We start from the raw sequence: 26,927 nt of genomic DNA on the forward strand, positions 1-26,927 counted from the left end.
TGGGGAATGCTGACAATCACACAAAAAGAGCGAAACCATATTGCATACCTGAGTGTCTGGATGTGACTACGAATTCACAAATCAGGGTGCGTGATCATGTAGGTTCTCGTTTACAAATTAGCATGGTGCGAAAAGCATAACCAGATAATCCTGGAAGTTGGAAATATCCGACCAGTAAGGAGCAGTCATTATTTTGCTACTGGCCTTACCACACATAACTGGAAGTGGAATCGGTATTACTTAAAATGCTGAAAAGAATCTTCCGACAATAGCAGTCATCAAGGAAACATCAACAGCTTGTGCATAACTTGGCTGTTAGCCTTGGCACGAATAGATTAAAAGTGTGATTAGTAAGACAATTACATTATCAAAAACTCAAAGCTTTTACAAAATAATGGTAAAACTGCATACACAAAAGACAACTTACATAACCAAATATACTATCTAATTGACTCGATTTCCTTTGCTTCCACGTCGTGGAAGTAGGGACAGACTCGTACGCATCTAGCCTGTAATCTGCACTTTGCGCAACGCCATTGGCAGCCACACCGGAGCGAACCGCTGTGCGACTTCTCGTCGGCTCTCTTCTTCTATGTCCCAGCTCATGACGACTTGTAGAAGGAATGCTACATGTATTTTTCCACAACCTAGAATGGAAAATCTTGGTAGCAAAGGAAAATTTCGAGGAATGAGAAAGACCACATGTCTCTGTCTAAATAGCACAGTTAGTATTACAACAAATAAACCAGCACCAGCTGCCTTAGCTGGACCTTCAAATCAAGACCTAGTTTAATCTGATCGGGCCAAAATAATCAGTCAATTCATGGAACATATAGTCAATTTTCTACAAGGAAACATATAGTTAGATGGTCCACTCAAGGTTGAAGACTGCAGTTTGAAGGGACTGTCGAATCTACATAAATCATGACCACATTTTCTACATTTCCTAACTAAAACAACATTGTCTGACCATTGGCTTAGGCATACTGTAATACAAATTGCAAACTGCTGACAAGTGTTGACCTGTCGTTGGTTTTTGATGACCATATAAATCTACTTGGGTGAAAACAAATCCAGTCATAGTGATAGCTCCAGCCAACAACCAAAAAAGTAGTCTCATTGGTTATAAACATCAAGCAGTCCAAAAAGTTGCGGCTCCAAAGTAGTACTGAACATCATCATAATCAGATATATCCTGACAATACTGAAAATGTACAGCCAGCAACATGAACAAAGATAGCATGCCACACACTTAAATGATGGGGAAGAAACAGGATGTATTTCTTACAATGTAAAAAATAAGTTATCTCTTCACTGGTGCAAACACATTATTGGCACACTGGGCATAGGAGTCGCTTTGCAGGCTAAAAATACTACATGTGTACCAAAATATAAGATATTTGGTAGGCCTGGTACGGAGGTAACACTATTTTTGTTGGTGATAGCACATAGAGCATAATATAGACAACTAAATGAAGTTAAAAATGGTATGTTTAATCATGTAATATCATGCATGTACACTGAAGAAAGGAGAGTTATCTTTGATAGAATCATGTAATATCATGTTCAACAAAAAGTTGTAAGCAGACATGTCCTAGTTGGATGGAGATCCAGATAGCTCCCTCTCCAACTGGACGTTGGTGTTTCCAACACATTTTGGATTCATTCAGGCAGCATTCCTCAGTTGTTCATTATTAGTTCAAGTTACAAGACATTTCATGTTAATTAGCTGGAAAAACATTTACCTTAAGGTCTGCATAGCTGGCCTGAACATCCATCATCCCAAAACTGCGCTATAATAGCTCAACAGTTCTCACTTCTAGAACTGTATGTTCCTTTGAGTAGTTGGATTGTGTAGCTACAGACAAAAATGAGTATCTAGTGGATGTTAATATATTGTAGGTTTATAACCTAAGGCATTATTGTTATAAAAAATCAATAAAACCGGTGGGAAGGGGAACGCACATGCGAGGTGGGTAGGTGGAGATGAAATGAACAAAACGGCATACATATTTCCCTTCAATAGTAGCCTAAAAGATCACTTGAACTTGTACCCCAAATAGAGAAGACATGAGTATCATACGGAACCCCTAAATCCACATCTATTTTTGTCTAAATCCATAACGTCTATCTTCTACTAAGATCCAAAAGCAACCTTGACTTATCCAAACTGAAATTAGGGGAAATTTTATTTGTCAGATTATGAAAGAAGAAAACAACATTCTTATAATATTAAGACTTTGTTAGAGAAGAAAAGAAAGAAGATTAGTGTGCCCCCTGTTATGAGCAAGTTATCAGCTAACCACCACTAATATCATAGTTTGAATTTTACTCTGCTCTAACAGTGAGAAAAACTACAACTACAGTAATCAGGAAAATAATTGGCACACCAAATTCCCTCTAAAAGATTTGCACACCAAGAGGGAAGAGCTAAAAACTTGAGACATGAAAAAATATCAAATCCTATTGAATCATGTTTATGAATTAACTGTACCAATGTATGGCTACATATAAATAGAATAGCTAGAAAGCACAGCAGGTTGTACAGTTCAGAGGTGGAGTGGTCTAGGAACAACCTTGTGGCTGCCGCTGCACTGCCAAGGTTGTTTCCACGCTTGCAGCTACCAAGGACGATGTCAAAACAGGAGGTCGCCTTAGATTAGGCACCCGTGGCCGCGGTTGCGGATGGACCGCTGCTGTATCTACGGTCCTTCCTGAACACCACAACATCTGCAGTTTTCACCAACATCTATAATTATTTGCAAGAGCATTATAGCACAAATCAAACTGGTTCGTGGTAGTCTCTGAATGAACAAACTAACAGTCAGTTGTTGCATCCACACGAGTACTGCCATCTATCCTTCCAATGCCACATCCACGCACACAGTAAGAAACCTAAATAATTATTTGTGATTGGGACGTTGCTGTTGGAGACGGTTAGCTCAACTAATAGTGAAGGTTCAATTGAACATACCTGGCGGGGGAGGTTGATGTGCCTGCGTGATTGCTCTCCCCGTGGTGGCCTGTGAGATTCCAATGAGCTGACCATAGACCTCCCTCTGCACAAACCGATGTGCCTCCCACTGCACTTCACCTTCGGCCTCCCTGCCTAGCCAGCCTCGTCCTCCTCCCTGTCTTCGGCAGCTGTGGGATGGAGAGGTGTTGCGGAGAGTAGTTTGGACGGCTATGGGGGCGGCGATTTGGACGGCGGTGGTGGCGGCGGCAAAGGGCGGCGGTGCGGACGGCGATGGGGGCCGAGTAGAGGGTCTTCCCTTGACCTTCGAGGCACCGGCGCCGGCGGCGGAGGAGATGGCCAGGGGCTATGGATTTGCTGTCGCATCTGATGGTGGGCGGGTGAATCGCGTCGATGTTCGCCATTGGAACCAGTCGGATGGGTCCGACGACGGCGGATAGAGTGCGCCTGGAAGGAGTGGCTGGTGGCGAAGCCGGCGGGGTTGGGAAAACCAATGTCGAGGTGGAAGGAGCGGGGAGGAGTCCCGGAGGCGCCATGGTAGCAGGGCCGGGGAGCCGCCAATGGCCGCGACGTCGAGCGTCGCCGGCGGTGGAAGGCCGCGGGTCGCCCGTAGTCGATGGGCGCGGGTGTGTTGGCACTTGGGGTAATGGGTAAGCGCGCCGGCGGAGTAGGGGGCGGCGGCGCGCGGCCGCGGACGGCGGTGAGGGGCGGGGCGGGGCGGAGCAGGAGGTCTAGATGAGATCGAGAGAGGAAGGGTCGTGGGCTGGTGGCTCGGTTTGTTTTTCTTTTCTCTCGCTCGTATCGCTTCAGGTTCAGTTAATATAATATGAGGACTGCGGGCCAAATTACTAAAAAGTGCAGGCATTATTTTGCAAAAACGGCGCCACGGTGAACCCGGAGACCCAATCCGTGCTTTATTATTAGGGAGAGACTAGCAAAAGAGCCCGTGCGTTGCAACGGGACACAAATTTTAATAACTTATTAATTCCTCTAGAAAAGATGAACAGGTTAACTATGCATCCTTTGAATAGTAATGCTTAATTTGTGTGATGCTTGAATTGGATGGTGAACAACAAAAACTCACCTCGTCTCTCATTTTTCCTAATGTCTATCCTCTGCTAGTTTCATGAAGATGACCTCTTCGAATACTCTACATAGTACCTGTAGAAAGCAAATAATATGATTAGTTTTGGAGAACAATAGTTGGGTAAATAAAATATGATGCTATTCTTTTCATTAGTGATGTGCCAGTGGAAAGTACCCATATGCATGTCTTCACTCTTAACAATCTCATGCCACGATTGCATCCGCGATCTAGGGAGAACTTTTCTCAGATAATGGGGAAAAAGATCAAACTATCAGATAGGATTTATTTTTCTCTCCGATGAATTTTTCGTAATAACGAAAAAACTATCGTAAGATCTCTTTTCCTGGTCTGATCAATTTTTGTAATAATGAAGCAACTATCAACTATTGGATGAAATGAATTACCCAAAAATATAGGGAGAATTATTGGAGTGAAGCTATAAGAAATTAATAAAATCATCCAGTAAGTTAGTCCACATGAAATCAATGAACATACTTCTCATGTCGCTGGCAGATTACCTTTGATAAACTGTAAGCAGATAGTTATAGTTTTCTTGTCAAGAAAGGCAAACAAAATCCATCAGAAGACGTTAACTTACCATGCAATTGTATGTTTGTGTATCTTGTCGACAGAAGGTCTTAGCAACTGTCAAGTTTGGCAACTAAGAAGTGCCAAGTAATTTAGTTCATAATTATGAACTCTGACAGGTAGCAACAACAAGGTATTCCAGCGTTATTCCCTTTCGAATATGACGTTGTCGCCATCCCTTCCATCCGTCCTCTGATCTCTTTCTCCCTGGTGATCAACATTATTAGAATTCAGAATAGGACCAGCAGTTTCATACTTTACGGAACCTAAAAAACCATCGAGCGACCAGAGGCACAGCCACACACGCACACACGCGGATTCCATCGCCATCAATTTTCTTGAATGGATAGATAGATAGTGCACTACATCATCCAATACTAAAAAGTATTAGTGGTTGTCCGCTCTTCCTTGTTGAAGCCTTGTCTGAAGTACATCTAGCCCCCATCAACTCAAAGGGAAACAAAAGAAGAATTCAGAGATTGCTGCTATCGATCACAGTCATGGCTCTTCACAAGCTTCTGCCTGTCTCTGTGCAGCCGCCCTGTAGAGCTACTCCACTGCGGCCGCGCACTCCGACGGCGGTGCAGCGAGGGCAAAGGCCAAGCCGGTTGGCTACCTCGGCCGCTGGGATGATCGGGCTATCGTTGGCGCTGGGGCTGCACACGCGCGCCAGCAGCTCGCAAAACATCCGCCTCGACAAGCTCAAGTTGAGATCATGGGCTCGTGGCCGAGGTTGCAGATTCTCCAAGAGAGTTAGAACACAAAAAACTACCGTATTTGACATTGCAATAGAATCGAAAGGGTTCAGTGATGTGCGCATCTCTCACTGCTGTCTCTATCTCTCTGCTCTCTCTCTCTCTCTCTCTCTCTCTCTTCCTCACCTATCTCTTTTTTCTCCGCAGGACCAGATCAGTAGCTGCAGCAATCAACGCCTCTCTCTGCTCTCTCTACCTCTCATCTCTCTGCTCTCTCTCATCCTCTACAGCAGCATCGCCCAACATGCCCTCTCCAGGCACCCATCGCCTCGAACACCACTCTGTTGCTGCTTAGACCAGCACCGTGGCCGCACTCAGATGCAACAGCAGAGAGTGGGAGAGTTCAGAGCAAGCAGGGGCATCTGAGAAGTAGAAGGAGCAGCAGCAGAGGCGTGAGGACAGAAGTAGCAGCAGCAGGGTAGCTCGAGCAGGTGTCCAGAACTCCAGACACCATTGGCTGTGGTCAGACGCGCCGGCTGGAGGGAGACCACGCGGATGTCCAGACACCCTCCTGGTGTGGTCTTGTGGTGCTGACGGTGCTAGTTGTATGTGGCCTCAACAGGAACTCGCCACCGTGCCGCCGGTCGGTCACCGGAGGCACCACAGCCGGCGACCGCCTTCCTCACCATGCGCCCCTTCTCCTTCTCCTTGCTTCCTCTCTCCCCCACGCCCCTGCCCATCTCTTTCTCTGGATGAGAAGGCCGCCGCCGCCACCGGAGCAAGCCCTCGCACCACCCGCCAGATCCCTCCCTCACCTTGCGCCCCTTCTCCTTCTCCTTTCTTCCTCTGTTTCCTCTCTCCCTGAGGCCCTTATCTCTCCTTCTCTGGATGAGCAGGACGCCGCTGGCACCGGAACAAGCCGCCGCACCAGCCGCCAGTCGACGCCGCGCCCAGATCTGCCCGTCTTCCTCGCGCCGCCACCGCGCCTCACGTCGCCCGCCGGCCGCCTGCCCGTTCCCGCGGGTTAGGCATCTATATCGGGTTGGGGGAGGGGAGGGAGCGGGGACGATGGTGGTGGTCACCTCCGGTGCGAGGCGAGGTCGAGCGGCAGGGTGGCCTGCGCCAGTGCCAATCGAGGCGAAGCGGTAGGGGCTATGCAGCACCTGTTCGGGACCTTTTTTTTTCTATCGCGAATCGTTATCGTTATTTCACTTAGGGACGTTAGTGCGGGTTGAATACCTAAAACAACAGGAACTATTTTGGAAAAAGGGCGCGACGGTGAATCCGGAGACCCAATCCGTGCTTTATTATTAGGGAGAGATTATTATTACTAGTACAAATGCCCGTGCGTTGCACCGGGCGAAAAAAAGGTGCACAACCTACTTTATGCGCCATTTTTTATATCCAATTTTAATAAACATCAATAATAAGGTTACACTGATTATTGCTTTTTGTAGGATGAAGTTTGGACATGAAGAAGCAACTTATCATTCTTTGTCTGATGGAAGAGTAGTTTTGGATGGAATAGTTGTCCATCAGTTTTATTTTTTACTTTTCGAGAAAATGTGAAAATTTCCTTTTTTTAATAAAATTCACAAAAAATTGAGACTCTTTTAAGGAAAGCTGAGGTTTTTACAGAAATTGAAGCATCTTTTTGAGGAACTTTTTTTGGAACAGATGTCTTTTTTTGAAAAAGAAATTTTGATTATTTTAAGTTTTTGTACAAATTAAAATGAAAATATTTTTTTTAGAAAAATTGGAACATTTTTGGGAATTTTGAACCTTTTTAAAAGTGTGTTCATTTTTTAAGTGTAAACACATGTAAGACTGTGAACATTTTTAACCTACTTTACTATGTCGAATTTTTCTACAGATGGTTGTTTGCTTGGAAATAGTACTCCTGACGAAAAAAGGAAGTAACAGTCAGCTCTATGTAAAAAACAATTATGCTGCAGTAATAGAAATAGAAGTTACGAAAGCCTGACCAGTTATTCCTGCCCACTAATTAAATTTGTAGAATTATCAACCATAACCAACCATAAGCATTGCATTATTGCATACGGCTAAACTTGACATATATATACCACACCGTGCGTCCAAACCTATTTCAGCAAGAGAAAGAACTATTCATTTAGTTTTACTTGATTTTTGTTAGCAAGTAATTGTTGGAAGTTTAGCCGTGCGTTGCCAGATTTACATGGACCATATAAACCACAGTAAGCTGATGTTAGCTATTAGTATAAATTTGACTCTGCCATGTCTGGATTGCAAAAAAAATCATGAGCTTACCTGAGTACAATGCCGCTGGTCCAGCTTCTTGGTGGAAACCAGATGTGGTCTTGTTGCTGGAGCTGGACTACTCACTGGGACATGATTCTTCAGATGACTTTCCGCTGTTGGACACTCTCGCTGGATTGGCACAACGACTTGTCTAGCCTCATGAGGATAGCACTTGTCGTCGAGTCTGGAGCATCATACCATGCTTATGTTAAAACCCCCAAAGCTAAGATAAGATATATAGAAATCCTAAGAGTATGTGTCAAAACGACCTGATCATGAATTACAAAATCTGTTCCAAGGGGAAAATCAGTAAGAAGAATGCAGTTTTGTGTTAATTACTTCCTCGCATCAATTTAAACTACGAACTGCTGCAGCTAGTTTCACAAAGGAAAGAAGATGGCAAAATAATACTCCCTTCGTCCCAACATAAATGTCTCAAGCTTAATACAACTTTACAGTACTAAAGCTAATACAAAATTCTGACACTTATTTTGGGACGGAGGGAGTACAAAGTTTCCATCATATACTCATATACGATCTGTTCAAAAGTACCGAGCGTCATTCTTGAAAGAAAAACTATTCTCACATAGAAAGTGTCTCTCCTATCTCTACCTAATATTAATATATACTTTTCCTCAAAAAATATTAATATATACTTACAATAGTTAAAAGGAGTAAGCATTCTTCCTTCGTTTTCATAGCACACACCTATTTATTTAACTTGTTTACTGCAAATATAAGCACTAACAATGGGCTCCGAACATTATAAAGTACCAATTTCATTACATAATTTCTCTCCATAGCCAAGGCAAGCAAGTGCAACACCACCATGTTTGGTCACCCATTTTGGCTTCTAAATTCGATTGTACCAGCTACATTTTATGTTAAAACATCAAACAAAGTATATCCTTGAAATGAAAGAACAACTTTAACCCGGTGGTCCCGGTAGACACATCAAAGATGATTATTATATAGCACAATGTCGGTGCTTCCCTACAGATCATTAAACTATAAATTCAGACGGGGTATAGAATGAAAAAAAAATAGCATTATCAATAAACCTGGAGTAGCAACAGCTATAAGCAGACCAGCCCGGCGCAAGCGCCGTTCGTGTCCGGCGAGAGCCACGACAGTCACTCGCGTTTCTCTTCCTTGGCCATACCGCGCGCGTTATTCTCTCCGTAGGCCACGCGCGCGTCTTCTGTTGCTAAATTCTGCGGCTAATAGTTTTCCAATAAGATGACACACTGAAATCAACCTGTTAAGGCCAACAAACTGGTTGAGATGTTTTCAGCTCGGGTGTCAACCACCGAACTGAATAAAGAAAAAAAGAAGAAGAAGATAATTCCCCTTGCCATGAACACAAGAACAGAGTATAAGAAGTTAATCAGGTGGGGTTCGATCCAATCGTCGCCCCCCGCACGCATATGCATGTATGTATGCCCATCTCTATGATAAAATTGAATTTTGTTTTTGTCTGGTTTATAGCAGCAGTCACCTCCTCGTCATCTCACTGGGATGGCAGATGCCGAATGCCAATGCCGGCCTACCTATATGTACACCAAAGGATTGTATATTACAATGGTTGGGAATCACCTCACGGCGCTCTCACCTCGCGGTGCCGTAGCAGTGAAGGAATCCCCACAGCAGGGCGGCATTCAGGAGCGTACTGAACACCCATGCCCCGATGCCGCTGCGCCTGCCAGCCGCTGCCCCGCCGAAGTGCATCCACACGACCCCCGCGTGGCACACCAGGTTGCACCCCAGCAGCCCCAGCTGACAGGCGAGCGCCACTGGCGCCGACCCGCTCCGGGCGGCGCGCGCCGCAGGGAGCCCCGCGTTGTTCAGTCAGAACCGGAACCTGAAGGTGACGGCGTGGGCCAGCGTGGAGGCCAGGATGTCCAGCTCCTGGAACGACTACGAGAACTCCAGCCAAAGGAACGCCATGGCCACGGACGCCGCGTGCCCGAACACCTGGGCGGCCGCCCCGCGACGGCGCCGCAACCCATATCCACGCAGCAGGCAACCACCGAGGAACCCAGCCGCAGCTCGCTGGAGCGGCGCCGCTCCTTCTCTCTGCTCTTTTCTTCCATTGCTCTCCCCCTCCTTCCTCTGTTTTCCCTCCTCCCCTCTCTGCTCATCTCCCTCCCTCGTTTCTTCTCTACAGAAGCCCCAACGTCATGGACGATCTGTGCAAGAGGCTGGTCATGGCGCCGGACATCGATCCCGCAGCTCGGCAAAAGGCGGCCATGGATCAGGAGGCGCGCGTGCGCAGTGCAGTATGGGCGGCACGGAACGAGGAGATCGAGCGCCACGGACGACCCGTGATGTACCATTGCTGGCAGAAGGACAGGGCCATGGATCGTGGTGAGCTCAGGCCGTTGCGGATGAACAAGGGGCGGAGAGAGAAGGGGAATGGAGAGGAATGAGGAGGCATGTGGGCTGAGGGGAGATCGCCGGCGTGGCCCTCCGCGGCGGCGGGCGGTCTCCCGTGGGTGTGGAATCGGGTGGGAGGGCATCTCTCGCGAGTGCGGCGCAGAGGACAAATTGGGGATCGATTATCCAGCGAATCGTTTTTTTACATGTGGACTGCGGGTTGATTACGTAAACCAGAGGGGTTTTCTGCAAAAAGGACACGACGGTGAACCCGGAGACCCAATCGGTGCTTTATTATTATTAGGGAGGGATAATAGCATGGAACAATCAAAAATTATAGATACGTTGGAGACGTATCAAGGATGATGAACCCCTCCGTGATGGTGTCTAGATTCAATCTGTGGTTTCTGGAAGGGGAGTGGCTGGAATTGTGTTTCGTCGACTCCCCTAGGGTTTTTGGATTTTCGGGGTATTTATAGAGCAAAGTGGCGGTGTGGGAGGCGACCGAGGTGGGCACAACCCACCAGGGCGGGCCTGGGCCCCCACGCGCACCCAGGTGGGTTGTTCTCCCCTCGGAGCTCCCCTCTTGTACTTCCTTGTCCCATCGTGTGTCTTGTGGTGCAAAAAAATTCTCCAAAAAGTTTTGCGGCGTTTGGACTCCGTTTGGTATTGATTTTCTGCGAAGTAAAAAAGAGAGCAAAAAACAGCAACTAGCACTGGGCGCTATGTCAATAGGTTAGTCCCAAAAAATGATACAAAGTTGCCATAAAATGATTGTGAAACATTCAAAAATGATAATATAACAGCATGGAACAATAAAAAATTATAGATACGTTGGAGACTTATCAAATATATGATTTTACTTGTTTCTCTAGAAAGGACATTAAAAAACAACTTTCCTACCTATGTGAGTTTAATGATAATAAAATCTTATCTTCTTATGCTAGGGGTGTTTATAGTTACCATGATATCGAAAAATTAAAGAATGTGTTGCTTTTAAGGGCAGCTATGAAGTTGCTTCTTTGATTGAAAAGTCTGATGTTACTCTACAAATCTAGAAATTTTGCCATACTTAAATATTACTATGAAAACTATGCTCATAATGCCTATGTTAATGAATTTATTGAGAGAATGTCTGCTTCTTTGGAAGAGAATAATAATATGCAGGAATCTATAGATAATCATGATCCCATTGATTCGCTTGAAATATCCCTTTTTGATGAATGTGATGCTTGCTATGCTTATGGCCAGGATGCCAATATTAGTGATGCTTATGAGGATGAACTTGCTATAGTTCCTTATGTTAAAAATGAAATAATTGTTGTTGCACACACACTTGATAGTCCTATTATCTTTTTGAATTCTCCCAACAACACTATATCAGAGAAGTTTGCACTTATTAGAGATTATATTAATGGGTTGTGTTTTACCATTATACATGATTATTTTTCCATGCCCAATATTTATTATAATGATTATGATTGGGGTGATTACAATGCTATGAATATTGAAAGTGGGTTTGGAAGAGTGCCGACGTTAGAAATCCCACTACCTTGGAGAATAATCAATATTTCAAAGTTTTTGATAGAAGTGGGTTTGGAGAGGTCATAACTTTAGTTAATGTTAATCCCACTATCTTGAAAGATTATAAAACTTTTATGCATGTGGATCATGAAGACAATATTTTATATGATAGCTATATTATTGAATTTGATTATGATCCTACATGTAGTAATTATGACAGAGGAAAATATGGTTGTAGAAACTTTCATGTTATTTAATTACCTCTCTTGATGTTGGAATTATTAATGCTTCATTCTTCCTATTTGCATATGCTAGATATTGTTTTTCTTGATAATTTGTTTTCTTATAAAATGCATATGCATAGGAAGTATCACTACAAAAAAAGACACATCCGTAATATTTTGGGCTGAACTGATTTTTTTCTGTCATGCTTATGACACTTCTATGACGATAATTGTGACAAAACCCGGTATCATCATAGATGTGGTGGGCTCATATTTCTATCACTGGTGCAAGTCGGTCCTAAACAAACGGTTTTTAACCCATTTCCACGACGACATCTGGAACCGTCGCCAAGTGAGTGTGGGCGATAGGGGGGTCCTTCCCACACGACCCAGAAACCGTCGGGGATATGCCCTCCTGGCACACACACGTTCGGCAAAATGAGGTCGTGTGCGACCGACGAGCGCTCAAATATGGAAATACGTACAGTACAACTAAAAAAATACAATTATACGGTGAAATTGTTTCGCAAGTACATCCCACACAGTCAGTCCCCGCTTAACGTTTCCGTTCGTATGTACATCCCACATAATCGCTCTAAGGAAAATGTTTCCGTTCACAGGTACATCACACACAATTTTTCCCGTTAAATCGTTTGTGATAGCTTTGCCATTGCACACGATATTAATAATTTTATCATTTGCGTTACTGAATGCATCACACACGTTGCATAGAAAGAAACTGTGTGGCAAAGCTGTCCATCACACACACTTTTTATGTGATAAACGTTTGCGCAAGGTGGCCTAACGCAAACAGTTTTCATGAGAAAGTCGTGTGTGCAGTGGAGATTGATCGCACACGTAGTGGATCCTAGAAACGTTTCTGATCTCCACATATATCACAGACGTTTCGCTTTTCGCAAACCGTGTGCAGTGTAATCCCTATTTAGTCCAATTAATACCTAATTTAAAAATCACATGTTATGAATTTGAAAGTAGGAAATCACTTATTTCATATCCAACCATATTTATTACAAATATAGGTTCAACCACGAATCCATAATTCAATGCACAGGTACATATACTGAAGAACTACAAAAGCACCAAGTAAAGAATGATGAACCACAGTTGTACTAAAGACTGTAAAGAGAGAGGCGAAAGACATTCTGGTTGCTGGAGAAGGTGAAGCGGAATGCACATATTGTGCCCTCCTCCATGCGTAAGGCACGCACGACTCTAGGCCAACCCCTTGTGATGGCTGCCCGTCCATCCTTCACTGTCTACATTAGGACTTCTCGATGCTCACTGTAGTCTGGATGAAATACTTTAACCTTCATTGCATGTCCACCAATCATGTACTTTGCAAGGTAATCTTGAGTGAACTGCTTCGGGAACCACTGGGAACGAAAAATATTCAAACATTATTGTCTAACAACTCATTATGGGCAGTAAAAAGAGAAGGCTGCAGAGTTTGTAGTTACCATCCTACAACTCACTGTTGTGTTGGATAGAGCATAAACAAATAATTTGCTTGCCACCATTTGTATCTTTTTGCTAATAATCCTTATCAGTTTCCTCACTTGATGCTTGTTCATCAATATCTTATTGCCCCATACGAAAAGGGTCAATGCATGGATCCTTGCTAAGGGCATATGTACCTACAAGCAACAAGTCAACATTAGAAGCTAACTAGTGTCTAGGACTGGATATATATGCACTACATTATGGAACTACAGGGGGAGTACAAGCCGAGGGATGAAGCTAACCTCGGCGGAAAATGGTGGCCACTCCCGTTGTTGTCCTGCATAAGTAGTGGAAAGGCATGATAAGTACAACAATCTTAACATCAAACAAATATAGCAAAGGTAAACAACATCATATCCAAATGATAGCTTGAATGTGTTGGTTTCAGCATGCTGTTAAAGCAGATATAAAATGGAAGGCAATGTTACCGACAGCAGGCTTAACAGCCATCAAATATTGCAATTCAAACTGGTATTGTTGAAAATGAATAGAACGTAGGTAATGCTTAAACATCACACTGGATAAATGTGTAAAACTGAAATAAAGGGCATGTGTTAACTACACCAGGAATAACTGGAACCAAATATAGCCGTTCTAACTGGTATTGATGTAGTCGAGCGGCACAGTTCCGACTTGCACATAATGAACCACACATTATGAATGACTGAAATAAACAAGGCATAAATGGCCAGTATAACAACCAAATATAGCTATTGAAAACTGGACAGAGTCTCACTGCAACCAACCTAACAAGCAAATACAGATAAACAAGGCATATGCTTGGAAACTGGACAAATGCTCACTGCAACCAACCTAACAAGCAGGTAAAGATAAACAAGGTATCTGCTTGATAACTGGAGAAATGCTAAAAAAAGCAACCTAACAACCAAATACAGATAAACAAGGCATCTGCTTGATAACTGGACAAATGCTAAAAAAACCAACCTAACAACCAAATACAGATAAACAAGGCATCTGCTTGATAACTGGACAAATACTCACTGCAACCAAACTAAGAACCAAATACAGATAAACAAGGCATCTGCCCGATAACTGAAAAAATGCTCACCCCAACCAACCTAACAACCAAATACAGATAAACAAGGCATCTACTCACTATAAACAACCAAATATAGCCATTCGTGAAACTAAAGTGGACAATTCATACTTAAACATCACATAGACCTATTGAACAATACATTTTTTGCATAACTAAAATAATTAAACATGACACAGTTAAAGCACCGCACGACAAATGCTACTACAACAAAGGGTACGAGTTGGCAAGCTAGAAAAGGTAATATTTGCTGATAGAATGTTGCCTCACATTTCATGGACGGGATCCTTCCAGTTGGAAGAGCACAGACCCATGGTGCACTCTCTGATGTCACAGATGGCCTGTTTCACCTTGGAAGAACCTTCGAGGGTGCCCTCCTCATGGTCGTGGTCGATGAGATCTGACTTGGAAATTGAGGATCCCAAGCCGCCACCGTAGAACGTGTCCTTCAGAAGTGACAAAATGGTATCAATGGCGTATAAAGCTCGCAAATCCTTGACCGCTTGGCGGAGGAGATCAGCGGCAGGGCCGTCGAAGAGATCGACGGCGGTTGAACCAGAGGGGTTGGGGATGGACCACTTAACCTGTGACATGGCTTGCGTGAAGCCGCGGTGTGGACGAGCTTGATGTCGTAGCCAGCTTTCCCGAGATACAGTAATACGCTAGCCCACTGACATGAAGCCTTCGGCATGGCAATGTATTCAATGTCTTCGCTGGCTTCCGCGACGATGTGTTGCTCCAGGATCGACAGGTCGGGGCGAACGGCGGCCACCTCGCCAACATTCACTGGAGATGCCATGATAAACCTCTTCTTGGCTGAACACTCGCCGGGCTCCCCGGGATACGTGGTCGAGCTTAGGATGCGACATTCTGGAGCAGGGGATGTGGATTTGGCGGGGAGGGACACCGCAGGCCTCATCTAAAAACTCAGGGGAGTGGGGCGACGGTATGGGAATCGCCGGATAACCTGAACTTTATTATCTAAGCTAGGAGGAACGGGCAGACCAGCAGGGTTGGCGGCGGCACCGGCGGTGGCCGTGAGCTAGCGTTCGAAGGGGGGAGGGGCGGGTGGGGGACTGTGGAGGGGTGGTGGTGTTTGAGGATACGCCACGTCTACTGAAAATTTTAGTAATGGTGGGTGGAGATGGTGGTGGACTAGGGAGGACGATAGTTCAAATGCCTCGGCTGCTAAAATTTTACTATAAGGTCGGTGCTGGAGGAGTGTGGGCGACGGTTGAAGTACGACGACAACTAAAATTTGGGTAAAGGAATTGATGCGGGGCGGGAGTGCCCAAGATCGCGCACGGTCCAATAACAATATGTGTGTATGATAATAAGGAAAAGTGGCGCGGATCCACGATTTTTGCAACGCTCAAGGCGGGTAGTTTGTTTTTTATATTTCTAGCTAGCTGGTCTATCGCACACGGTTCATCCTAATTTCCAAATAAACTTACCCGCCTTTAGCTTCCATAGGTGGTGGTTTTACAACACACTTGCATCGCACATGGTTAAGCCAGTACCTCCACCCTTTGCTCGCGCTTGCGCGGTCGTGGTGATTTCAGTGCACTTGCATCGCGCACACGGTTGAGCCAGTACCCCCACCCTTTGCTTGCACTTGCGCGGTCGTGGTGATTTCAGTGCACTTGCATCGCACACGGTTGAGCCAGTACCTCCACCTTAATTTGCTCGCGCTTGCGCGGTCGTGATGATTCGCATTGCACTTGTATCGCACACGGTTTAGATATTATACCCCGTGTCCGTTGAGGATCATCAGAGTCTTTGCAGCAAAAAATAACATTAGGGAGGGCCAAAAGACAGCCACACCAGCATGTGGCCCAAATATATATGAGTGAAAAGGGTGGAATGTGATGTTCAAAATTCCAATGCACAACTTTGACCCCGCGGGCCCACGGTTGGGCGCGTCATTGAGGATTGATGAGAGGGGCCAGAAGTCAAGAACCACCTTGAAGTGGCCAAATATATGTACGAATATTGGGGATGTTTAAAACTTTAAATACACAATGCATAACTTTGGTGGCACCTGCCTCGCAAACCCGAAAGCACCCTAACAACCACCTAGCTAGGATATATATAATGACATAATGTTGTACCTAGATAGGATGCTTGGCCCACCACCTCCCACTTCGTGTCAGCGGGGCGGATGCACGTAATGATCGATACTTTGGTCATACATGCATGTTGCCATGACCTACCATAAGATGGACCAATGAATCTTTCGTTTGGTCAAATGACAGTTGTTGTTGTCGATAAACCGCTTGGGCCAATAGATTGAACCATCATAAACATCACACGAGAGGGACTACAAAACCAGCACCTCTTGCATGCGGCCCAAAATGATGTACGTTGGGAATGGGTGATGTGTGTTTCCTATATAGAATAATGTACAATTTAGATGTGGTGCCTACCTCTCGATACAGACAACAACCATGAAGGCAAGGTAGTTAAGGACGAGATACGTACGCAGGGTTTGATGTAGGTCAAACCCAGCAATCCGAGCATCTGGGAGGGAATCCTGACAATGCATGAGCTCGAGCTTTGGTTGACCGACATTTCACAGTGACTGGCCCTAACATGAACTAGGAGGAATCCATTCATGGCCAACACATACCCCTCATTATCGGTCAAAGGGATGATATATATACACTCGAGGAGCCCACAGATATTCGTGTCGTCACAAAAAACCGCATAAGGGAGACGTGGTCGACTAGAAGACCCCGTATACACTGCATGCGGCCCGAAAATATGTATGGCTATGATGGTGTATGATGTGTTTAAATCCCAAATGCACAACTTTGATGGGCCACGCCAAGTACATTACAAACCGAACACCATACCCGACTCCAAGCCTGGTTTAATACCTATGATGTCAGTTTCCCAACTTTGAGGTGGCAGGGGGGTCATCCCACGCATGCGCTCAAACTTAATTTTGTCTAGCATGGGACACATCTATATATATATCTATACATCTATACACATATATAGTCTGCGAATAACTATGAAAGTTGCTCGTTGGATGAAGCCAATCCGATGGTACATAGATGGCAAATCTGAGCACTACTGGCCATTGGATATCATCTACATTCTACCAGATTCTGCCACATGTACAATCTAGAAGACTCCATGGTTGACCTTAATCATAATGCACAAACCTCTAAACAGAAGCACTTCTCCTTTGTTCTCTAGAATCTTTCATATCTTAATTGCCTAAACCTTTTTTTCTAAATGAATTGTCACCTTTTGTTTTTACCTTTACAATGCACAATTCCATGAATCTTAAAATAGTTTTTTACAAAACTAATGGATTTTGGATGAGATGAACTATAAGAATTAAACGAACATCTACATCATGCATATCTGGGAGAAGAGGCGGGAAACCGATGAGAGGAGTGGCGAGAAACGGTAGCCTGTTTTGAATGAAAACCTAGTAGAGAAGGAAGCGTGAGCTACACGACGCATGTGCACAATGCTTACCCATGTACTGCATGTGCTATCGAAAGGGCTCACGGTTGACGTTCGATCCGGGAGCATCCAACGGTGCACACGTACGATCCGTGGGGTTTGGGTTCTGGCCAGTCAGAACGCATGACTCAGATCACGCGCGCAGCAGGGGGATATCATACGGAAACCAACATTCGGTGGAAACCGGTGAAAACCATGAGAAACAGATGTTTTGAAGTTTAAAAAATGCGGGATGTTAAGACGACGATGTTTTATTGGCACACAAAATTTCAAGTTGAAACACATTAAGAGATGTGAGCTATGAAAAAGACAAAATCAGTGTTGAATAGTGCCGAATAGTAATGTCACTATTCAGGGCAGAATTTTTCTTTTTCATAGCTCACATCTCGTAATGTTTTTCAACTTGAAATTTTGTGTCACAATAAAACATCACCTTCTTAACATCCCACATTTTTTCAGATTTTTATGAAACTTTAAAATATGGTTTCCACGAAGTTTTCATTGAATATCGGCTTTCGTCAGTGAACCATGTGCTATTTGAAAACATTTCATGAGAAGAATCTAGGTTTTTAAATCCCCATAAATCCAAAACTAAGCTAAAAATCGTGAAACCTGCCATGTTGTCATGACATCGCACTTATATGTCGAGGAATTGTTTTCGTCCATTGTGACGCAAGTTTTATTACACGCCTCTTACAAACCAGAGCTTCTCTCAAAGAAGCCTCGTGGTTCCGATAGGGAAACGTGTCCCTCTTGTGGGCGAAACGTAATCACTGCCTCTTTTCACCTTGTATTTTCTTCTATGGGCAACATGGAACGACAGGATATCCGTGCTGAAATTTAAACTTATTCAAGGTTTGTTTGGCCTTTTTATACACTAATTGAGTTTCCTAGGCATTTAATGTCCATAATTCAAATCTGAACTACAAATACATGCTCCAGTTCACCAAAATGGCTAGAAAAATTATACATGTGTCCTTGGGTGAATGGTTAGGTCCCATGCCAGGAATGGGAACGAATTACAACTGTACTGGTGTCATGGCTCATACTCAAACATTTCGAATCTCGGTTTTTAAGTCCCCATAAGTCCTAAACTCACTAGAAAGTCATGAAAGGTGGCATGGTGTCATGCCATGGCACATATACGTCGTGATAAAAACATTGTCCAATTTGGGCCAAGCTTTATTACAAACCTCTTACAAAAACTGGAGCTTCTCTCAAAGAAGCCTCGTGGATCTAATAAGGAGACATGTTCCCCTTGTGGGCGAAACGTAATCACTGCCTCTTTTTGCCTTGTATTTTCTTCCACGGGCAACATGGAACCACATGATATCTGTGCTGAAATTTAAACTTATTCAGGGTTCGTTTGGCCTTTTTGTACACTAATTGAGTTTCCTAGGTTTAATGTCCATAATTCAAATATGAACTACAAATACATGCTCTAGTTCACCAAAATGGCTAGAAAAATTATACATGTGTCCTTGGGTGCATATTTAGGTCTCACACCAGGAATGGGAACAAATTACAATCGTACTGGTGTCCTGGCTCTTCCTGAAACATTTCGAATCTCGGTTTTTAAGTCCCCATAAATCCTAAACTCACCAGAAAGTCATCAAAGGTGGCAAGGTGTCATGTCATGGCACATATATGTCGTGGTAAAACATTGCCAATTTGGGCCAAGCTTTATTACAAACCTCTTACAAACCGGAGCCAGTCGCAAGAACCCTCGTGGTTTCGATAGGGAAACGTGTCCCCTTGTGGACCAAACAATAATCACTCCCTCTTCTAGCCTTGTATTTTCTTCTAAACACGACACAGAACAACTGGAGATTCACGCTGAACTTTGAAATTATTCAGGGTTCGTTTGACCTTTTTTATTCATCAATTGAGTTTTCTAGGCATTTATTGTCCATCATTCAAATCCGAACTACAAATACATGCTCCAGTGCACCAAAATGGCTAGAAAAAACGTACATGTTTCCTTGGGGTGCATGTTTAGGTCCCATGGAACGAATGGGAATGAATTCAACCGTCTCGCCGTCCTGGCCTGGCCACAAACATTGCGAATCTCGGTTTTTAAATGTCTGTAAATCCAAAACTCACCAGGAAAACATGAAACTTGGCATGGTGTCACTACATGGTATATATAATTGTCCAATTTGGGAGAAGCTATATTACAAGCCGTTTACAAACCAGAGCCTGTCGCAACCCTCATGGTTCCGGTAGGGAAACATGCCCCTCTTGTGGGCGAAACGATAATCGATGCCTCTTCTCACCTTGAACTTTGTTTTCTACATGCAACATAGAATAACAGGAGTGTTGGGCTGAAATTTGAAACTGTTCAGGGTTCGTTTGGCCATTGTATATATATATATATATATATATATATATATATATATATATTACTAATTACTAAGTTTTCTATGCATTTAATGCAGTCCATTATTCAAATTTGAACTACAACCACATGCTCCAGTGAAGCAAAATGGGTGGGAAATCGTACATGTGTCATTGGGTGCATGTTTAGGTCTCATTTAAGGAATGAGAATGAATTACAAACTTGTCATCGTCCTGAAACAATGAGAATCTCGGTTTTTAAATCCTAGTAAATAAAAAAGTCACCCAAAAAACATGAAACTTGGCATGGTTTCATGACATGGCACATATATGCCCTGGTAAAAAAATCGTCGAGTTTGAGAAGAGGCGCACACATTAGTAGCCAATGAAGTCCTTTTTGAAACAAAAAGCTGACACGTTAATATCGCAAACGGTTATTGTTGGGGATATTACTACTGGAGGTAAACCGGCCTTATGTAGCCGGGTTGACTCCTTGAAGATTAGAAGCCCATAAAGATGCAAGGATGATGGCGCTTCATGGAGGCCCAAGGCCCAAAGGCGGGTTAAAGCCTGTAAATGTAAACCGGCTTAGTCATGTAACTTGTATTGTAAGATAGGAAGGATAGAGACCGGACTGGATACGTTTATGATCCGGCTTCGGGACTCTGTAAACCGGCGGGCGTCAACCTATGTATATAAAGGGACGACCCGACAGCGGTTTAGAGTCGGACAACAAGTCGAGAAGCCAAACAAAGCGGATTCGCTCCCTGGCCTTCGAAACCCTAGCAATACCAATCACAACTAGACGTAGGCTTTTACCTTCCTTGAAGGGGCTGAACTAGTATAAAATTCCCCGTGTCCCCTTGTCCGGTTTAACCCCTTTAAGCTAACCCGTAGCGATGGCTCCATGACTAAGTCCTTTCACAAGGACATCTGCCGTGACAAACCCACGACAGTTGGCACCCACTTTGGGGCCATCGCACGATGGTTTTGAGTTCTTGAATGGCAGCTTCAATGGAATTAAGGGATACGCTGTGGGCCGGATGACGAAGAGTCATCACGGCAAGCTCTACATCAACAACGCAGGATGGGGTCCCGAGGCCGATTCAATCGAATACGGGTACCGGGTCCCCTTTGGCGGGATTCACGTCTTCATCGACAAGATCGGCGAACTGGCCCCTGAGCCGGACATCTGCACTGACATCATCAAAATGGCTCGGCGTGCAAGTTCTTCACCGGTTCAGCCTGAGGCAAGGCATGTTTTCATGGGTGTCATCCATGGATCAAGATACGAGGACGGGCCGGTGTCCGATGGAGAGACCGTGGCCTGTTCTGATGACGAGTCTTCTGGAGAGACCGAATCACTTTACCAGTTGCAGGACGGCCGGATTGATGGAGGATCCGAGGGCAACAGTATTCCGGATTCCCCTGATCTGCCAAACCGGGCCGCCATCTTCATGGCCGGCACACAATCAGCGCCTCATTCATCTACCACCGCAGCAATGCTCTCCGGTTTAACAACGGCCACACCAGCCGGGGCAGGAAGCTCAGCGCCGCCTCCAGCCCAAGTCATGTCTGATTTGTTCGACACTTTGGCAATGTTGATGGCTGCAGAGGTAGATGCAGCAGCCAGGGATCAACACAATGCGGAGATTGCAAAAGTGAAAGATTAGATAGCCCAGGCTAAAGCGGACCTGGCGACAGAGAATGCTAGGATGGCTACAGAGCGGGCTGAATTGGAAGCACATGCCTACCGGATTAGGCTGGATCAGAATGCTTTAGAGGAAGTCATGAGAAGAAGGTACCGATTGCGCCTCCCGTCGGTTTATGAGCCATAGAATCTCTTCAACACACTAGGAGCAGGAGCTAGTAACCAACCCATACTAAACCGGGCGGAGGCGCCGGGAACAGGGGCGTCGGTTCAACCGCGCATGATGGACCCGCCTCGCCAGAACAACGTTGTGCCACAGTACGTACCAACACCTCCTGGGCATTATTCCAACCTGTTGGACAACATTGTGGCCGCCGCTTCACGCCTAGCGGCCCTCCCAACCGACGGCAAGTCACTAGTTGCAGTGGAAGCACGTCGGGCCAGGGATCTCCTTCAAACAACACTAAATCAACAGCAGGCATACTCACACAGCCGAGAGAGGATTCACTTGTAACATCCCAAAATTCTAAATTTTGGAATGTTATAATAAATAGATAGATTTGACTAATTGTTTGATTGATTATCTGAAAGTGAGTGAATTCGAAACTTTTTGAAAGTTAAATGAGAGGGAATAAAAGGACTTTCCCAAACTTTCATTTGCTTTCTGATCTCCATGAATTCAAATTCTTTTCAAATACAAAACCCTTGAGCGAAGATGATATGACTTCTTCCATTTAAATTAAATGAAAGGGTATTTGAAAATAATTGGATTTCATTTGGAAATATTTCAATTCATAAACTTCATGCAGCTCAATGATTTTCATGAGAGAAGATAAAAGGACTTCTTCAAATTATATGAAATATGAGTTGGGAGTTTCAAAGAATTAAATTGAAAGTTCTTTTGAATTTATTTTCAATTTGGAGTTATTTGAGTTTTATTCAAATTATTTTTCTCAAAAAATAAAATATATGGAAATTAGGGTAAAATGATTCCCTACAATAGAAAATTGGAGAAAAATTAATTTGAAATCATTTTGGTATTTTTAAAATGATTTTTGCTGGATTTTAATAGACCAGTAGCACTCTTTGAATTATCTGATTTTGTGTGTATTTTATTTATTGCTAGAAAAATGTCGATGTTGTTGGAAATCTTTTTCTGAAAATTTCGATATATTATATGCCTATATAATATTTTTAGTTATTTTGTTTTTATTATTTTAGTTCTCTCAAAAAAATATGTTTAAAAAAAATTATTTCCCCGACTGGGCCGGCCCAGCCCAGCACCCCATCCGCCTCGCCCTCCAGCTCGGGACGGAGACCGCCGCCGTGACCGCTGCCACCTCGACATTCGTACCGTGCCCGGACTCCCCTCGCCGCCTCTCTCCTCCCTCCTATAAAATCCGGAGCCCCGGGCCTCTTCTCTCTCTCTCCTCTCCCTGCAACCGCCGCCTCCCGCCGCTGCTGGCTGCCTGCGCCGCCGACGCACATCGCCGCCGCCGCCGCTAGCTGCTGCTGCTTTGCCGCCTCTGCCGCGACGCCGCAGCTGCGCCTCGCCGCCTTGCCGCGCCGCACCGCCGCTGCCGCGTAGCCTCCGCCCTCGCCGCCTCGCTGCCGCACCAGATCCGCCGACGCCGGAGCTCGCCGGACTCGCCGGAGTCCGCAACCTCGCCGGAGAGTCTCCGGTTTTTCACCGAAGAACCGCCCCGAACCGGTATAAAACAGCCCCCGGTTCGCCGGTTTTCTTTTAGGTTTAGGTTTTCTTCGGTTTTGCTTAAGAACCCGTTTTTTTAAATCTAGTTATTTTGCGAACGTTCACTGTTTAGATCTCCTTAGCGAACGGTTTTCGTCGGTTTAGGTTCTGTAGCGAGCGTTCGCTCGATAGATTTTTCCTTTTTCTTATTATTTCGGCCAGGGACCTATATGTGAGGATTTTTCTTTTACAGATTAGTCCCTGATTTTCAAATGACTATAACTTTTTACTCGTTAGTCCAAATCCAATGAAACAAATGCCCACTTCTTCGTTATGATCTCCTCTATCCGGATAAACAACTTAAACATGTTTTTGAAAAGTTTAAAAATTTGAATTAGATCAGATTTGAATTCAAACTTCGTTTGATCATAACTTGAGTTTCGTAGCTCCGTTTGAGTTGATTCTTTTTGCAAATCGAAGCTCTTGACCTAAACCTTCTAATAAGGCCAAATTCACATAATTTTGGTACTGTTAGAAATTGTTTTATGTTGCAAGAGCTATTTGCTTGGTTTTGATGTTTCCAAATCGTCTTCTTCGTTCTTTCTGATCTTCTGAGTGATTGCTTATGTGTGGTTACTATTGTTTGCTTACGATAGATTGACCGGAGTGTGACGAGTAGATCTATCAAGAGTTTTGAGTGCGAATCATCTTCATTAACATTGCAGGCAAGTTCAAACTTTGATCATACCTCTTTCATACCCAGTTTTTATTGCATTAGATCAAACCTCAAACATTGCATGATTACGATCTAATTAAATTGTGGGTATTGGGAAGTAGTTGATGAGGTAGGAACATATTGCCCTGCATTCAAACCTTGGGAGTTACTATTACGTTATGCTTATATTGCCATGCTATGCTCGTAGACGTGGATTGGGTTTGAGAGAATTTCATGACAGATGTGAGAGATTATTGTTAACTAAGGTTTAACTTAAGGCATACTCACACAGCCGGGAGAGGATTCATTCCACTCCCCGTCCAAGCCGGAGTTATAGCAGACATGTGGAGGACGAACCGGCCGTGTCCAGTAGTGCACGTCGCCGGAATTCGCCACGAGAAAACAACCCGGCCGGGGGAGGCGCTAATGCGCAGGATGTTGTGGACCACGGCCGCACACGACGGGAGGCCGAGTTGGCAGCTCGACACGGAGCACGACAACACACTCCGGTTCATCCTACGGCCTCAGTGGATCCAGGTGTGGTGTTCAGTTCCTTAGGGGTGCCGTGTCTCACCCCCGCTTTGTGTAATGTGAGACTACCCAAGGACTTCAAGGGACCTCGTAAGGTACCAAATTACACTTCCGATTTGCAACCAGAGGCGTGGGTGGAGAGCTATGAGATGGCAATGGAGATGTTAGATGTGGATGAGGCAGTGTGTGCTAAATATTTCACCATGATGTTGGAAGGAACAACTCGTACTTGGTTGAAGAGCTTGCCAACTAACTCTATCGGATCATGGGCCGAATTGAAGCACAGGTTTATCCAGAATTTCAAAGATACTTGTAAGCAGCCAATGTCGATCGTGGATCTGGCCGCTTACGTCCAAGAGGAAGGGGAGTCCACGACCCATTGGGTTAAACGGGTCTCAGCGATTTTGCACTCATCAGATCGTATCAATGCAGACACCGCGGTGTTAACATTAGAGGGCAATTGTCGTTTTAAGCCGCTCAAACAGAAATTAGGACGACTCAAACGTCACTGCAACGACATGTCAACGCTCATGGCCGCTTTGGTTAAATACGCCGATTCGGATAATACCAAGGACCCGGATTCGGAGGAGGACAAACCGGAGAAAGGGAAAAAGAACGGCAACGCCAAGGGTCAACAACATAATCTGGCAGGCCATGGTAACGGTGGTAAGCGCAAGGCCGACAGTAGCTTGGACTTTGTTGCAAATACCAATGCGCAGGAGAATGGCCAGCGCCGTAAGGGCAAGCAGCCCCAGAGGGGTGGAGGTTCAGGCCCCAATTTGGAGCGCTTGTTAAATCAGCCCTGTCCAAAGCATGGATCGAAGGAGAAGCCGGCATCACATCTTTGGAAGGACTATTATATCATGCGGGATTTCAAGAATTCCAATATGTTCCAATATGTTCCCGGCGGTTCAGGAGGAGGTTTCCATGGGCCGGGTTACGGAGGTGATGGTTCCGATTCAGGGTTTCAAGGCAACCAAACCGGACACATCAATCAAGGGCACCAAGGCAACCAGGAAGGTTACAACCATAAGGGGAATCAGCAGCAGCAACAATCGGGTTATCAGAGCAATCCCAAACAGCTAAACAGCGGGCAGTATCATGTCTTCACTACTAGTTTGTGTAAACGTGATCAGAAGCTTCACAAAAGGGCAGTAAACTCTGTTGAACCGGCAGTACCTCAGTATTTACACTGGTCTGAGCAACCTATTCTGTGGAGTAGAGAGGATCACCCACTCGGGTTGATAATCCATGTCACTTGGCCCTGGTGGTAGCCTGTCAAGTTGGGGGATACAAGTTTACCAAAGTACTCATGGATGGGGGAAGTAGTATCAACATTTTATATTATGATACATTCCACCGTATGGGGTTGACAGATAAGAATCTTAAACCGTCGAATACGGTCTTTCATGGTGTGGTGCCTGGAAAGTCTGCATATCCTGTTGGCAAGATAGCTTTGGAGGTAGCTTTTGGAGATGACTAGACATTGACATTTGAGATGGTAAAGATCAAAAGTCCGTACCACGCCTTGTTTGGGCGGCCGGCCTATGCTAAATTCATGGAGAGGCCGTGTTATGTTTATCTACAGCTTAAAATGCCAGGTCATAAGGGGACTATCACAGTACATGGAAGAAGATTGCTTTGGAGTGTGAGGAAGGTGATGCAGCTTATGCTGAGTCGGTTTGTGCCACGGAAGAGTTGAAATTCTACAAGGAGCAAGTTGATCTGGAAGACATGACCTCTTTGAAAAAGCCAACTACAGAACATGATCCGGCGTTGAAGTTCAAATCGGCTACAGATACTAAGATGGTTGACTTTGTTCCTGACGATTCATCCAAATAGTTCAGCATCAGCGCTAACCTGGATCCCAAATAGGAAAGCACGCTCATCGAGTTCATCCATGAGAATGGGGACATCTTTGCATGGAAACCTTCTGACATGCCAGGTGTACCGAGGGAACTCGCTAAGCACACACTCAATATTGATCCTAAGTTTAAACCGGTCCGGCAGTTCCTCCGCCGCTTCAATGAAGAGAGATGGAAGGCTATCGGTGAAGAGGTAGCCCGTCTGTTGGCCACAGGGTTTATTGTCAAGGTTTTTCATCCAGAATGGTTAGCTAATCCGGTGCTGGTTCTTAAGAAAAACGGCACTTGGCGCATGTGTGTGGATTACACAGATTTAAACAAGGCTTGCCCTG

The 26,927-nt window shown here is 44.7% G+C and overlaps 1 long non-coding RNA gene across 7 annotated transcripts; it reads right to left on the minus strand.

Annotated features, from left to right (window-relative positions):
• Positions 1–278: 278 nt before the first annotated feature.
• LOC119272825 lies at positions 279–9,333 on the minus strand. 7 transcript variants are annotated; one of them, XR_005134797.1, is made up of 8 exons: positions 9,237–9,333; positions 8,686–8,882; positions 7,634–7,808; positions 4,236–4,856; positions 2,975–4,135; positions 2,823–2,895; positions 1,966–2,730; positions 279–1,858 (listed from the first exon to the last, which is right to left on the minus strand). It is a non-coding gene; the product is annotated as an uncharacterized LOC119272825 (long non-coding RNA). The 7 variants fall into 7 exon arrangements; XR_005134794.1 differs by having other exon boundaries at positions 1,966–4,135; positions 4,236–4,298; positions 4,660–4,856; XR_005134796.1 differs by lacking the exon at positions 2,823–2,895.
• Positions 9,334–26,927: the final 17,594 nt, after the last annotated feature.

Source organism: Triticum dicoccoides, chromosome 1A, assembly GCF_002162155.2.
Source record: "Triticum dicoccoides isolate Atlit2015 ecotype Zavitan chromosome 1A, WEW_v2.0, whole genome shotgun sequence".
NCBI classification, from domain to species: Eukaryota; Viridiplantae; Streptophyta; class Magnoliopsida; order Poales; family Poaceae; genus Triticum; species Triticum dicoccoides.